This window comes from Parasteatoda tepidariorum, chromosome 6 (genome assembly GCF_982258835.1).
Source record: "Parasteatoda tepidariorum strain Cologne lab strain chromosome 6, Ptep-v5.0, whole genome shotgun sequence".
NCBI lineage: Eukaryota > Metazoa > Arthropoda > Arachnida > Araneae > Theridiidae > Parasteatoda > Parasteatoda tepidariorum.
In genome coordinates, this window is record NC_141760.1 from 36079999 (window position 1) to 36096258 (window position 16260).

The following is a 16260-nucleotide window of genomic DNA, read 5'->3' on the forward strand; positions in this document are numbered from 1 at the left end:
AATGTTTATAATGTCTGGCTTCTGGTTTACATCATTTTTTCTTACTTAAATCGTAAACTATTCTCATTAACCTTTTTAATTGTGTATGAATATGGTCAAATCTTTCCTACTGGATAGTTATTTGATCCACTATGAGGAGGTTTGATCTAAGGAAATTAAATTAGATAGTACTGAGATAAAATATAACTTTGGTCAGAACTATCATGTGTCCCGTATAATGCTGCCTAAACCCTGAAGCGTCCATATTTAGCTTACTAAACATGTTCATAATTATAACTTTCTTTGTTTGCTTGCTGGCAACATGGTACATAATTAAAATTTATTTTAATATCATTTTAAAAGTTATTACAATTTGAAATAAATAAAGTATGCATGATGCCTATGACAGCCTGAAAAAAAAACAAGAAATTTTGCTCCGTTAAAACTAGTCTATGAAGAAAAAAAAATTTTACTTGCTGAGTACCCGTTCTCTCTACAGGGTAAATAAAAATAAATAGAGGATCAATAAATCAGTACTGAGAAATATTACGAAATCATGCTCAAATCTGAAAAGCATGCACCGATACAACTAAAGAGCTTGATGGAAGAACAAAGTAAGTGAAATTTTTAAAGGAGTAAAAGAATCAGGGAAAATAACCAAAAATGGTGACATCAGTATGAGTAGGCTTAATGTAACGGAACTAATGTAGCGGACAATGACTCTCGCAACACAAATCCCAGCTTTATTGGATTCGTTTAGTTGGGAAGTTTTGGACCACTACTCTCTACAGCACAGACCTTGCACTGGCCGCGACCTCTTGGTTAACGGAGCAGGTGGCAAGTTTGTATGAAGAGGGTACTCTAAATCTATGTGCAAGGTATGATATGTGTTTTAACAAACGGGGCAACTATGCTGGGGAAAAAAACGAGAAACGTACATAGAATCCGAAAATAAATTTGCTTCTTGAAAATTTCCTTTTGTTTGGTTTTTATTTTCTTACTTAAAAAACAACATTCGTATATGGGTGATTCTCACGAAACATGACAATTCACTGTCCCTTGCTCCATCATCTAATACTATAATACTAAAAGAGCTTTTATTTAAAAAAAATTAATAAATAGCATTGCTATTAGCATTTTGAAATGACTTTGCACTACCATTGACTGTTTTGTATACTTAAACAATTTAATTGAATATCAAATTGTCATTACCCTGGCATGTCCCAAACAATATTTCCAATAATAGCTAGCTTCAAAACTTCCCATACATTTTTCAAAATCTAATTTTTTTATCTTATCCTATGTAAGCATTTCTAGAATATACGCAGAGGGTATTGTTTACTAAAACTTCGTTTAAAATAATTTTTTCTGTCATTAATTTGTTTGTCCCATGAAAATCTGTCATTTTCCTGGCTACTTTTATTTAGGGATTTATAACCAAAATAGATAGCGCAGGGATCAATATCTTATGTTAATAGATTGATTAGATACCCTCCTATATGAACATGTCTTGTTGCATAAATAAAGAACCAATTTTCTGGCTCAAAATCTATTTCAAAAAATTTTTCAAGGTGAGTAGGTTTTTATGCTGTTATTTTCCTGGTTTCTTGAAATCATTAATAACAAAAACTACATAGATTTATCTGAGTTATTCTAAGAAATACTGTTGTTTTCTGCAGAATATAATCGTCTTCGGCCAAAATCTTAAATTGAAGTAAAGTTATATGCCGATATAAAATTAAAGTATAAGTATATAAAGTATAAGTATATATAAGTATATAAAGTATAAGTATATATAAGTATATAAAGTATAAGTATATATAAGTATATAAAGTATAAGTATATATAAGTATATAAAGTATAAGTATATAGTTCGGCATTTTATAAGTATATAAAATGGCGAATTTGTCATTATCCTGGCTGTTATTTTCCTGGTTTATGAATGCCAGGACATTGAAGTGTTACCAAAAATTCGTTTTAACTGCTAATACTATAAAGAGGGAAAGCAAATATTATCCTAATACCAAGTTTATGTATGATTGTAAAATGCTTGGATGTAATCAAAGTTATTTATTTATTTAATGATTGATTATTATACACAATTTTATTCTGTACATATCAACAGCAAAATTTTTTTGTTTCTTTCTACAGTGGAAAAAAAGAATTAATTTAAGCAATTTATGGTCCATCTAACATAAAGGCTTAAGTTGAGATACTTACTATTAACTTAAAATGACTGTTTCTTAAACTTCTAAGGTAATATGTCATTTTCCTGGCATTCAAGATTTGGTGAATTTCTATTTTATTTTATTTCTCGAGCAAATGTCAATAAACTACACTGTTGTCTATAAGATATTAATAAGTGTAGCTGAAGAAGTATACAAAAAAATTTTTAGATTATTTTGAAGACTTTAAATTTGAAAAAAAATTTTGGTCTGAATTGTTATGTTTCGTGAGAATCACCCATATAGATTTAAAATAATCAGGCATAAAAGCTTCAATCATATTTCAATTTGAAAAGCAATTTACCTCATCAGTAGCAAAAATATTATTTTCTTTATCATTTCTTTGAAGTGTAAGATTCTGTTACATAGATATTTAATGCAGCATTGGCATGCATATTATACAAAAATGACAAATTTGGTATATTTCGAATTATTTGAAAACAAAAATACTAATATAATCAAGAGGCAATTAGGTTAAGCAAAATAGATGGATTTTATTAGAATTTTATTGTCCTCTTAAACTTTTCCTCTCCTTTTTAAAGCAGATGGGATAATGATGACCCTTTTATATATATTTTCTCTGACACTCTACTTACAATCAAAAATATATTTCAAATTTTTTTTAATTATTAAAAACATTCTAATAGATACTAAGAAATGCCCATTAGGTTATAGGAATCATATTTGTGCTAAAATATAAAAACTAAAAAAGCAGTTTAATTTCTTTTTCATTTGGATTTAAAAAATTTCCAATAATTGATTTCGTAAATTAAAGAAACTTTAATGATATAAATGACTGTTTCTCTTAGACCTAAATAACTGCAAATAAATGATATTGAAAAATTATTATTAGGAAGTGAGCCTTGTTTGGAAGATGATTCCATCTTTAACGCAGAAAAAGACACCAGTATTTTTCATAACTATAAATTATTGATTTGCTAAATATAATATATTTTTCACTTATTTTGAGCTAAATTAATAAACAATAATAAACAAGTATGAAACATATATTTAGTAGAAATTCTGCTTCAAAAGGTAAAAGTAAAACTTCTCTAACATATATATGACGCATTCTTTTCTATTAAACAAATTTGTGAGAAAAAAATTTAGAAAAATGTAGTAATGAGGATCACATCTTCCCCAGTATTTCTCTAAATCATTAGATTTTCTTCAACAGTTTTCCGATAAATTTAAAGATACTCTTTGTTTAATGAAGGTATTAATTTATGTAATACTTTAAGAGCAAATAACTAAATAGCTTTTGTTTAATGGAGCATTTAATGCGTTTTTAAGGTATATATATATTTTCTCTATCGCTACGCAAACTACACATTTTCTATTACATTTTTGTTCATTTATATCTTTTAAGAAGGATTATTATCAAAAGATTTCCAAATTAAATGTACCTAAATATTGCATTCCACTTCCAAAAGACATTTCGGTTGTCAATGAATAGAATGAGTCTGTTACTGATAAAATTCAAAACTAAGTCCAACATTTTTATAAAAATTCTGAAAGAATGTATTAGTCTGTCTATTAGTGATAAAATTCAAAACTAAGTACAACATTTTTATAAAAATTCTGAATGAATAGAATGAGTCTATCACTGATAAAATTCAAAACTAAGTCCAACATTTTTATTACCAGTTTGTGGAGTTTCTTCTGATGACACTTTAGTTTCCGGGATATATAAGTTGCTTGGTGTCATTTCCTTTGAAAGCCCTTCTTTACTTCCATTGGTTGCCAATTCTCTTGGTATTAGCGCTTTACTCTTTCTAAAATCGAGTATTTCCTGCTCTAAATCTAGTCTTTTCAATCTCAAAATATTAAAATTCTCTAAAACAACTTTATTATTCCAGTGCTGAGCTACATATTTGCATACAAACTTTTTCAAATCATCATCACTGTGCATATCCGCAAAGCAAATAAGAGGAAATACCATTTCAGGCTTCATATTTTTCTTTAAATAGTCACTGCAGTTTTGCTTTACATTGGACATCAAAGTATAATCCGCAAAACTATATATTTCAAAAGCACTATTTATATTCTCCAAGGCTTGATCTGTGTTTATCAAAATACTTTGAATTGAATTGAGAACATTAGTAGGATTCTGACCTTCAACGTAAATTTCTGTACCTTCATTTATTGACCTTCGGAAGTACGGTGAGTTATCACTTAGTATTTTCTCAGATTTCTTCAAGATTTCATGTGTAGACCAACCTAATGGATCAGCCCAATCATCCGAAATATTATTCCGTCGATAATACTTCACCTCACACTGCACTAGCAAGTAATCTGTTTCTAAAAACTCCGATTCCACCAACATGCTCCTTTTTATATATCTACTAAAGCCGATAAATCTACTATGATTTGACTTTTCTTTGTAATCCAATACAAATGATTGTGGAAATCTCAAATTCCTTTCATTGTCGATTAATGAGAACGTAACATGTAAATAACACGGTTCATAGAACACCTTTGAAAGAGATTCTTCAACTTTTAAAGATATGTATCCATGATTCTTCTCACAGTTTCCATTCGGATAACATCGAAGTCTGAAATAGCGTTCGGGATTTGAAATACGGTCTCTTGCTTTTAAGGTAATTATTCTAGCAGCTATTGACTGATAACGTAGTAATATATTCGTTTGATTGACTTTCATTTTGGGAAATTTAAATATTAATTCAAATTCCTGTGCATGCGAAGGTGCCTGATACATCGCGTGGAAGCAGTTAATTTATTCCCATGTCATACAAAAAGTAAAAGAAAGACAATCAGAACTCTGAAGTCATGAATTATAACTATAACTGCGATTCAAATGTTTCAGTGTTTCAAAGAGAGTCAATGATATCATTATCAGTATGTGTGATAAAAATTTCAGAACTGTCATTCAATTATTCGTTTATAAAGATAAATAAACGATAATGCAATTTGCCATAAAGATAAACAAAAGACAATTCATTTTGTCATTTTAATTTAAATATTGTAAGGTATAATTAATCTTATAGTTAATGATTCAAAGAGTACTAGGTCATTAGTAAAATAAAGATTTTGAGTAGAGTTTCCTTTGCTTTTTTTTTATCTAAAGTGAGTCAGGAATTCTGCATAGATTAACCTCAATCCCAATTCTTCATCTTAAAGTAATAAATTTATCATAACCATTTCTGAAAATCAAATAACCACAAAGTAAAAAATAATAATAAAATAAAAATAAACATTAAAAACTCCCAAAATTTTTCTTGATCCGACTAATGAACATGACATAAAGATGATCAGACTAATAAACATGACATAAACATGATCCGACTAATAAACATTTTGTCAAATTGAAGAAATTGCTATCTTCACACGTTTATGGATATGAAATAAAATCAGAAATTTAAACTTAATGCATCATATTTATTGCACTTAAAACAAATTAAAATTGTAACGCGATACAAAATAAAAGGGATATGGCTCAATAAGTACTATGCCAACGCAAGGAATTGAACCCGAGAAATTTGATTGACAGACAGGAGCATCAACCTCAATATTATTTATTCCCACTGTTACTTAAATAATAAAAAATGCTGGAAAACACCCAAATAATGAAGCTGATAAAGTTAAGGCTCATAAGATTAGGAGCACACATTTCAATATTTTGGTGATTCTTTCCTCATGTTTATAATTAGGTAACCCTATCTTCTATTTAGCGAAATGCTTGCTGCCATTTACAGTCAAAACCTGTTTCATTGCCAAAGGAAACAGAAAATTATAGAAAGGTAATCAAGCTGGTTTTATAACTTTCATTTTTCTTTTTTTACTAGTTATTCGACAAATTTTGATTATATTTTATATTTTTCCCACTCTTATAACTAATATAATATTAAATTTTGCCCACCTTTTAAGTGGGTTAATAATAATCAGGATCTGAATATTAGTGGTTATATGAGAGTTTCAATTAACATTTACCATAAAAGTCACTAATGTCCTTAAAAAAATTAAAATCTTTTTTTTAAAATTAATTAAAACTTTTGAAATACTTTTGAAAAATTGTGCCTCAGAAATTGATTAGTGATATTAGCAGGATGTAAATCATTTGCAGCAGGTATAGTTTATTTAGGAAGCATAAACGAGAGAGTTATCACAATTAAAATAAAATTTATTTTTTTCATATATAAATAGGACTTGTAACATAACACCATTCATATAAATTAATAGTAAAAGGTTTAATTAAGAAACCGATTTAAGAGAATTTTTCCAACTGAAAATAAATCCTGTTATTCATAACATTTCATAAGATAACTCATTAATTTTCAAAACTAAAGTCCAATTTTTTATAGCATAACTCATTGGTTCCTAAAATAAAATCCAGTTTTTCCTTCAAAAACGGGAGGTAAGTCATTTGCATCAGGAAATTTATATTGTAAACAAATACAAGAGACTAAAATCAGCTGAAACTAAGCTCCAATTTTTTTTTCGTAAAAATTTCAAATAGGGAAAGGAAAGAAGTGTAATGTTGAAACAACGGAATAGAAGTGCAAGCAAAATTTTTGAAAAAAAAATCAGGGTTGCATCTACCCCATCCTTTGAAAAGAAAGATAAATCATTTATTTAGTCATTTTTCCGTTCTTTGTGGTAATGGATTACAAAAAATTCTGGTTTTTGAAATTACAGTTCATATTGCTACAGATTTAGTAAAAATATGAAACTGAAAATAAATTCAACAAAATAAATTATTTTTGTACAATGCTCTTAAATATCGCGATAAAATTACCAAAATTATCAAAATTATCAGAATGATCATTCATTCTATCATTTCTTAGAAGTTTTACCCTTTGCATTTCTATACCTTCCACCAAATAGTATAGTAATAATATCTATTACTTCTATTGTTTCACTTCTATTGCTTATTTAAAATGGAGGTTTAAATAAATATCTAACAATCGAATCATATTCTCCCTCATTCTGAAAATTTTCCTTCCATCAAATTTCTTGCACATTTTTCTACATAACTTCGCAATTTCAAATTTCTAAGTCTCATAATTTTTGAGCCACAAAACAAAAAGTAGCATTAAGTTGAATGCTCAAAATAATGGCTGTGGCTATTATAATTTATAAGAGATAAGACTTATAATTTATAAACGGATTTTATAAGAAGAGAGAGATAAAAGCATTTTTAATCATTGTATCCTTGATCCACTTTTATCAGTTTTTTAAAGTTTAGATTTCTTTATTTTTCTTAAAAAGAAATAAGTAAGTTTTATGCATGGAAAAAAATTGGAAGAACAAAGTAAGTGAAATTTTTAAAGGAGTAAATGAATCTGAAAAAATAACAAAAAATGGTGGCATCAATATGAGTAGGTTTAATGTAACGGACAATGACTCTCCTCAGCTCAGATCCCAGCCTTATTGGACTCTTTTAGTTGGGAAGTTTTGGACCAGACCTTGAGCAGAATGATATTCATCTTTTCTGATATTTCAGACATCATTTTGGTAGCAATCACTTCAATGATGACGAATATGAGAAAACTGCCGTGACCTCTTGGTTAACGGAGCAGGCGACAAGTTTGTATGAAGAGGGTACTCTAAATCCAGGTGTAAGTTAAGATAAGTGTTTAAACAAGCTGGGAAAACTATGCTGAGATAAACGGGAAACGTACATAGAATCTGAAAATAAATTTGCTTCCTGAAAATTTCCTTTTGTTTGGTTTTTATCTTCAAATCACCCTTACTTAAAAAACAACATTCGTATGTAGATCTAAAATAATCAGGCATGAAAGCTTCAATCATGTTTTAATTTGAAAAGCAATTTACCTCATCAGTAGCAAAATATTATTTTCTTTATCATTTCTTTAAAATTTAGGATTCTGTTTCATAGATATTTAATGCAGCATTGGCATACATATTATACAATAATGACCCAATTAATATATTTCGAATGATTTGGAAACAAAAATACGAATACAATCAAGAGGCAATTAGGTTAAGCAAAATAGATAGATTTTATCAGCACTCTATCGATCTCTCGCTTCCTCTGCTTTTTGACGCAGATGGGATAATGGTGACCCTTTTATCTATATATTTTCTCTGACTCTCTACTTACAAGCAAAAATATATCTCAGTACTTTTTTAATTATTAAAAACATTCTAATAGATACTAAGAAATGCCTATTAGAACATAGGAATTATATTTGTGCTAAAATATAGAAACTAAAAAAGTAGTTTAATTTTTTTTTCATTCAGATTTAAAAAATTTCTAATAATTGATTTTGTAAATTAAAGAAACTTCATTCATGAATAAATGTTTCTCTAAGACCTAAATAACTGCAAATAAGTGATATTGAAAAAGTATAATTAGGAAGTGAGCCTTGCTTGGAAGATGATTCCATCTTTAACGCAGAAAAAGACACCAGTGTTTTTCATAAATATAAATTATTGATTTGATAAATATAGTTTATTTTTCACTTATTTTGACCTAAATTAATAAGCAATAATAAGCAAGTATGAAATATATTTTTAGTAAAAATTCTGCTTCAAAGAATAAAAGTAAAACTTCTCTAACATATATATGACACATTCTTTTATATTAAACAAATTTCTGAGAAAAAAAATTATAAAAATGTAGTAATGAGGATCACATCTTCCCCAGTATTTCTCTAAATCATTAGATTTTCTTCAACAATTTTCCGATAAATTTAAAGATATTCTTTGTTTAAGAAAGGTATTAATTTATGTAATACTTTAAGAGCAAATAACTAAATAGCTTTTGTATAATGAAGTATGTGTTTGTAAGGTATATATATATTTTCTCTATCGCCACGCAAACTACACATTTTCTATTACATTTTTGTACATTTATATCTCTTAAGAAGTATTATTATCAAAAGATTTTAAAATTAATTGTACCTAAATGTTGCATTCCACTTCCAAAAGACATTTTGGTCGTCAATGAATTGAATGAGTCTGTAACTGATAAAATTCAAAACTAAGTCCAACATTTTTATTACCAGTTTGTGGAGTTTCTTCTGATGACACTTCAGTTTCCGGGATATATAAGTTGCTTGGTGTCATTTCCTTTGAAAGCACTTCTTTACTTCCATTGGTTGCCAATTTTCTTGGTGTTAGCTCTTCACTCTTTCTAAAATCGAGTATCTCCTGCGCTAAATCTAGTCTTTTCAATCTCAAAATATTAAAATTCTTTAAAACAATTTTATTATTCCAGTGCTGAGCTACATATTTGCATACAAACTTTTTCAAATCATCATCACTGTGCATATCCGCAAAGCAAATAAGAGGAAATACCATTTCAGGTTTCATATTTTTCTTTAAATAATCACTGCAGTTTTGCTTTACATCGGACATCAAAGTATAATCCGCAAAACTATATAAATCAAAAGCACTATTTATATCCTCTAAGGCTTGATCTGTGTTTATCAAAATACTTTGAATTAAATTGAGAACATCAGAAGGATTCTGACCTTCAGCATAAATTTCTGTACCTTCATTTATTGACCTTCGGAAGTACGGTGAGTTATCACTTAGTATTTCCTCCGATTTCTTCAAGATTTCCTGTGTAGACCAAATTAATGGATCAACCCAATCATCCGAAATATTATTTCGTCGACAATACTTCACCTCACACTGCACAAGCAAGTAATCTGTGTCAAAAAACTCCGAGTCCACCAGTATGCTCCTTTTTATATATCTACTAAAGCCGATAAATCTACTATGATTCGACTTTTCTTTGTAATCCAATACAAATGATTGTGGAAATCTCAAATTTCTTTCGTTGTCGATCAATGCAAACGTAACATGTAAAGAACATGGTTCATAGAACACCTTTGAAAGAGATTCTTCAACTTTTAAAGATATGTATCCATGATTCTTCTTACAGTTTCCATTTGGATAACATCGAAGTTTGAAATAGCGTTCGGGATTTGAAAGACGGTCTTTTGCTTTAAAGGTAATTATTCTAGCAGTTATTGACTGATAACGTAGTAATATATTCTTTTGATTGACTTTCATTTTGGGAAATTTAAATATTAATTCAAATTCCCGTGCATGCGTGGGGTAGGTGCATGAGACATCGCATGGAAACAGTTCATTTATTTCCATGCCGTACAAAAGGCAAAAGAAAGACAATCAGAACTCTGAACTCAAGAATTTTAACTGTAACTGGAATTAAAACTTTTCAGTGGTTTAAAGAGAGTTAATGATATCATTATCAGAGTGTGCGATAAAAATATCGGAATTGTCATTCAATTATTCTTTTATAAAGATAAATAAAAGATAATGCAATTTGTCATAAAGATAAATAAAAGATAATTCATTTTGTCATTTTAATCTAAATATTGTAATTTTATAGTTAACGATTGAAAGAGTACTAGGTCATTAGTAAAATAAAGATTTTGAGTAGAGTTTCCTTTGCTTTTTTTTTATCTAAAGTGAGTCAGGAATTCTGCATAGATTAACCTCGATCCCAATTATTCATCTTAAAGTAATAAATTTATCATAGCCTTTTCTGAAAATCAAACTAAAAAAATCCACAAAGTAAAAAAAGATTAATAAAATAAAAATAGACGTTAAAAACTCACAAAAACTTTTCCTGATCCGACTAATAAACATGACATACGCACGATTCGACTAATAAACACACATAAATATGATCCGACTGATAAACATGACATAAACATGATCCGACTAATAAACATTTCGTAAAATTGAAGAAATTGCTATCTTCACACGTTTAGGGATATGAAATAAAATCAGAAGTTTAGACTTACTGCCTCATATTTATTACACGCGAAACAAATTAAAATTGGTAACGCGACACAAAACAAAAAGGATATGGATTAATAAGTACTGTGCCAACGCAAGGAATTGAACCCGGGAAACTTGCTCGGCAGACAGGAGCATCAACCTCAATATTATTTATTCCCACTATGTTGCGTAAATAAAAAAAATGCTGGAGAACACTCAAAATGCACTGTGATGGCACATGAGTGAGGAAACAGTTTCGAAAATTTATGAAAATTCGTATTGCCTCAAATATTAAGTGATTTCGTCTCGAAATAATTGTCAAACATAACGAAATACTGATCAAGGATTGCTAAATCCGCTAAGAAAGGTGTGAAAGGGCCGAACATCAAAAATCATCGTTCTTTATTTCGAAGAATGAAATTATGAGACTGCCTCAAATTATATGAACCTCAAATATTATGGGGTTTTATGATGCCGTCTAAAATCTCATGATGAAAATCTCATAATAAATCATCTATAATTTCATAGTCTTTTGATATTTTATGATTTTATGACGTCTCAAAATGAGTGTCAAAAATGATGAATTACTGATCAAGGATTGCTGAATCCGCTAAGAAAGGAGTGAAAGTTCCGAACATCAAAAATCATCACTCTTTATTTTGAAGAATGAAATTATGAGACTGCCTCAAATTATGTGTACCTCAAATATTAGGGGATTTTATCATGTCGCCTAAAATCTCACAATAAATCATCAATAATTTCATAGTCTTATGAGATTTTATGATTTTATGATGTCTCAAAATGAGTGTCAAAAATGATGAAATACTGATCAAGGATTGCTGAATCCGCTAAGAAAGGAGTGAAAGTGCCGAACATCAAAAATCATCACTCTTTATTTTGAAGAATGAAATTATGAGACTGCCTCAAATTATGTGTACCTCAAATATTAGGGGATTTTATGATGTCGCCTAAAATCTCATAATAAATCATAAATAATTTCATAGTCTTATGAGATTTTATGATGTCTCAAAATGAGTGTCAAAAATGATGAAATGCTGATCAAGGATTGCTGAATCCGCTAAGAAAGGAGTGAAAGTGCCGAGCATCAAAAATCATCGCTTTTTATTTCGGAAAATGAAATTTCAAAGATTCTGATACAGAAATAAGTGATATTCTTATAAATTTTTTATAGTGATATTTTTTATTGCCTCAGAACAACTTTGACTTTTTGAAATTGAAACTTAAAGCTGATAAAATTAAGGTTCATAAGATTAGGAGCACATATTTCAATATTTTGTCGATTCCTTCCTCATGTTTGTAATTAGGTAATCCTATCTTCTATTTAGCGAAACTTTTTCTTCCATTTGCAACCGAAACCTATTGCATTGCCGAAGGAAACAGAAAATAATGGAAAGGTAATCAAGCTGGTTTTGTAACTTTCATTCGTATTTTTTTACTAGTCATTCGACAAATTTTGAGAATATTTTATATTTTTCCCACGCTTCTAACTAATATAATACTAAATTTTGCCCACCTTTTCAGTGGGTTACTAATCATCAGGATCTGAATTATTAGTGATTATATGAGAGTTTCAATTTACCTTTACCATAAATGTCACTCATGTCCTTTAAAAAATTTAAAAACCTTTTTCTTAAAATTAATTAAAACTTTTGAAATACTTTTTCCAAATTCTGTCACAGAAATTGATTAGGGATATTAGCACGATGTAAATCATTTGCAGCAGATAGGTTATTTAGGAAACATAAGCAAGCGAATTATCACAATTAAAATAAAATTTAATTTTTTTCATCCCGAAATAGGACTAACACTATTCATATAAATTAATAGTAAAAGGTATAATTAAGAAAACGATTTAAGAGAATTTTTCCAACTGAAAATAAATCCTGTAACTCATAACATTTCATAATATAACTCAATAATTTTAAAAACTAAAGCCTAATTTTTTATAGCATAACTCATTGGTTCTTAAAATAAAATTCAATTTTTCCTTCAAAAACAGGAGGTAAGTCATTTGCATCAGGAAATTTATATTGTAAAAAAATACAAGAGATTAACCTCAACTGAAACTTTCAATTTTTTTTTCGTAAAAATTTCAAATACTGAAAGGGAAGAAGTGTAATGTTAAAACAACAGAATAGGAATGCAAGCAAAATTTTTGAAAAAAAAATCAGGGTTGTATCGACCCCATCCTTCGAAAAGAAAGATAAATTATTTCTTCTTTTTTCTCCAATAAAGCTGAATTGTAAAAATGTTGAAAAGAATAAAAGTTAGAAATTAGGATAACAAAGCAAAAATAAAAACTACCTTAATCACACAGATAGAAATTTAAAAAAATAATAATGGAAATAAAGGGAAAAAAAATTATTACCTGCTTTTAAATATTCTCCTCAAGGCTTGACAAAATACATCTGATTTCAGCATCATATCCAATAAGAAAGCAGTCACTAAACAACTAAACATCAGTACTAAAAAATATCATCACCATTATTTTCCAAATTAAGGTTTGATATATAATTATTTGATTTTTCAAGTACACTTTCTTAAATTTTATGACGTCAGTAATAGTGGAGGAATTTTTAAACAATATATATGTGTTTTAGACTGATTGGTGTTTTGATTATTCTCATTATTAGTGAGAGACGACAACTATATATAAAACTTGAAGTGATTTTGCATTCAGCAATTTTCCTAAATAGATTTTTCATCAGAATTTTAATGAAAGTCTGCGTTTTGGGTTTCTTTACAAAAAACTATTAATTGTCTTAAGACACTTAAAAAAATGTAACTATCACATACATATGCCACTAATTGACTTTTCAGTTACTAGCAATTAAGAAGAATTATATTTAGTTTAACTATATGATTATTGATGGAATTTATAACATCGTACACTGGTTCTTTTTCAGTTGTTTAATTTGGTCAAATATGGAACTCATAATATCGTCCTGGTTTTCCTTCAGTTACTCGAATTATTGATTTTCTTGGAAGTTCTTCTTCATATGTTTGATTTCGCTACAGATAGAATTCATAATATCGAACAGGTTCTTCTTCAGTTGCTTGATTTAATGATTCGAGAGGAAGTTCTTCAGTAATTTGAGTTGACGATTTCCATAGAGGTACTTCTTTAGTATCTTCAACAACCATTTTAGTTGACAGCTCTTTTTCAATTTGTTCGATTGTAATTTTATTTTCTTGAACTGCCACTGTTCTTGGTTTTTCAGTTTCTGCATATTCAATAATTTCCCTCGCTAAGTCTGGCCTGTCTTGTTTAAAAATGCTGAAATTTTTTATGATTTCTTTGCTATTCCAGAACTTCAGAGCATAATTAATAGCATATTCTTTCAAATCACCATCGTCGTAGAGATCCGCCATGGCAATAACGTTGAACACAAAATCGTGCTGCATGTGCGCTTTTAAAAAATCGCTGCACTTTTGCTTATATTCGAACAGTAAAACATAATCTGCAAAAGTATAGAGATCAAGAACATCATTAACATGATTAAAGATCGGATCAGAGTTTGTCTTTATACTCGTCAACAGGTTATTCAAAGCGCAAATGTCTTCGTTACTTAACGAATGTAGCTCCGCCATGCCGTCTTTAATTACTTTATTAAAAAATGGCGACTTCTCCCGAAGCGTTGACCACAGTCCATCACTCTTATCTCTAATATAGAGAGTGCCAAGCCTGAAGCTGTATGGCAATGTCCAGTGATCTTCTTCTCTTTCATACTTCATTTCACACTGAACTACCAAATATTCTCCTTGGAAAACATCATTTTTCAAAAGTGTGCTTCTTTTTATGTATCTACTTAAACCAAAGCCTCTGTTGTCAATTCTCTCTTCTAAGAAATTAACAGCAAATGATTCTGGAAATCGCATATTTCCTTCGTTGTCTATCAAGCTAAAAGTAGCTAGTAAAGCTATCGGTTTAGTAGATTTATGCAGGGTTAGGAATACAGGTCTAGATTTAATTGCTACATCTTCTTCAAATTTCAGAGACACGTAGTCACGGTTCTTCCTGCAGTCGCCATTTGGATAACAATTAAATTTAAATTTACTCGAAAAGTCTCGTTGCACAACACATTCTTTGTCGAAGATCTTGTTAACACTCTTAGCTGGTACTCCATATTTTACTACCTTATAGAATATTGACTTAGGAATTTCATACTTTACACACAACTCATCAGCATTTTTTTCATTTTTCTTGTATTTTGGAATACTTGCCATCTGTTTCAAGAAACAAATGCAAAGCGAATTACTGAAATAAACACACTTTCTAAAATATGATTTCTAAAATCATCATTACATTAATACATACCAGGTATGAAACGTCAAATATGATAAAAGAGAGTTGTTCATATGACTATCATTGTTTCCATGGTTTGATTTCTTATCGCAATGCAACGCAATGCTTGGGAGATATGAACTCCTTAAAGCTGATAAGATACAAGTGATAAGACTAAGCATATGTCTTTATCAGTTACGCTGTTACTTTCACAAATAAGTTATTCTAAAAGAGGAGTTTTTATCTTATTTTATCTGTGATGTGAATTCAATGTTTGGATGACTCAATGATATGTTTTGATATTTAAAACTGATCTATAAATATCCATTTTTATATGTAATGAATTATCGGGATGCAATAATATTTCCGAGATGTTTGATTTAATTTCATTTTCACTTCAGTCCTTTTCATGAAAAATATTGCTATTTTTTTAATCTACAGATAATATTACCGACGTAGTTAATTAATTCATTATTTCTTTGAAGCTAATTCTACTTTTAATCCAACAAGGTCAACTATTGTTGTCTTATGCTTTTGCTTTTGGTTAAAAACTATCAATTCAAATTTGGCAAGTAATATAAAAAAAAATTTAAGTCAATTTCTACTTAGATCAACAACAAAAATTTATTTCAGTTAATTTTTATTAAATAATTAAAATTTTTTCTCCCATATAAAGCTAAAATTAATTAATTGAATTTAATGAAATAATTCATATTTAAAAAAAACTGTATTAACATCAAGTGTCATTCACTACAAGTTTAAAAAATGTATTTGAACTTGAATGGATAAATAAAAAGTATTTTATTAACGATTGAAATTTAAACAAGATACATAAATATACTAGCTGAATTCCCGTTCTTCACACGGGGTGAATAAAAAATAAATATCAATAAATCACAGTAGAGAAACACTACGAAATCATGCTCATAACTGAAAAGCTCATAGCGACGCAATTAAAGAGCTTAATGGAAGAACCAGGTAAGTGACATTTTTAAGGGAATTAATGAA

The 16260-nt window shown here is 28.8% G+C and overlaps 1 protein-coding gene across 1 annotated transcript in view; it reads right to left on the bottom strand.

Moving 5' to 3' along the window:
* The window catches only part of LOC107445427 (zinc finger protein 488), a 110919-nt gene extending 95540 nt beyond the window's left edge, over positions 1-15379 (bottom strand). The window contains exon 1 of the mRNA XM_071178836.2: positions 13336-15379. The gene's annotated coding sequence lies outside the window, so the exon portion shown is untranslated. The remainder of the gene's footprint in view (positions 1-13335) is intronic.
* Between the last annotated feature and the right edge of the window lie 881 nt (positions 15380-16260).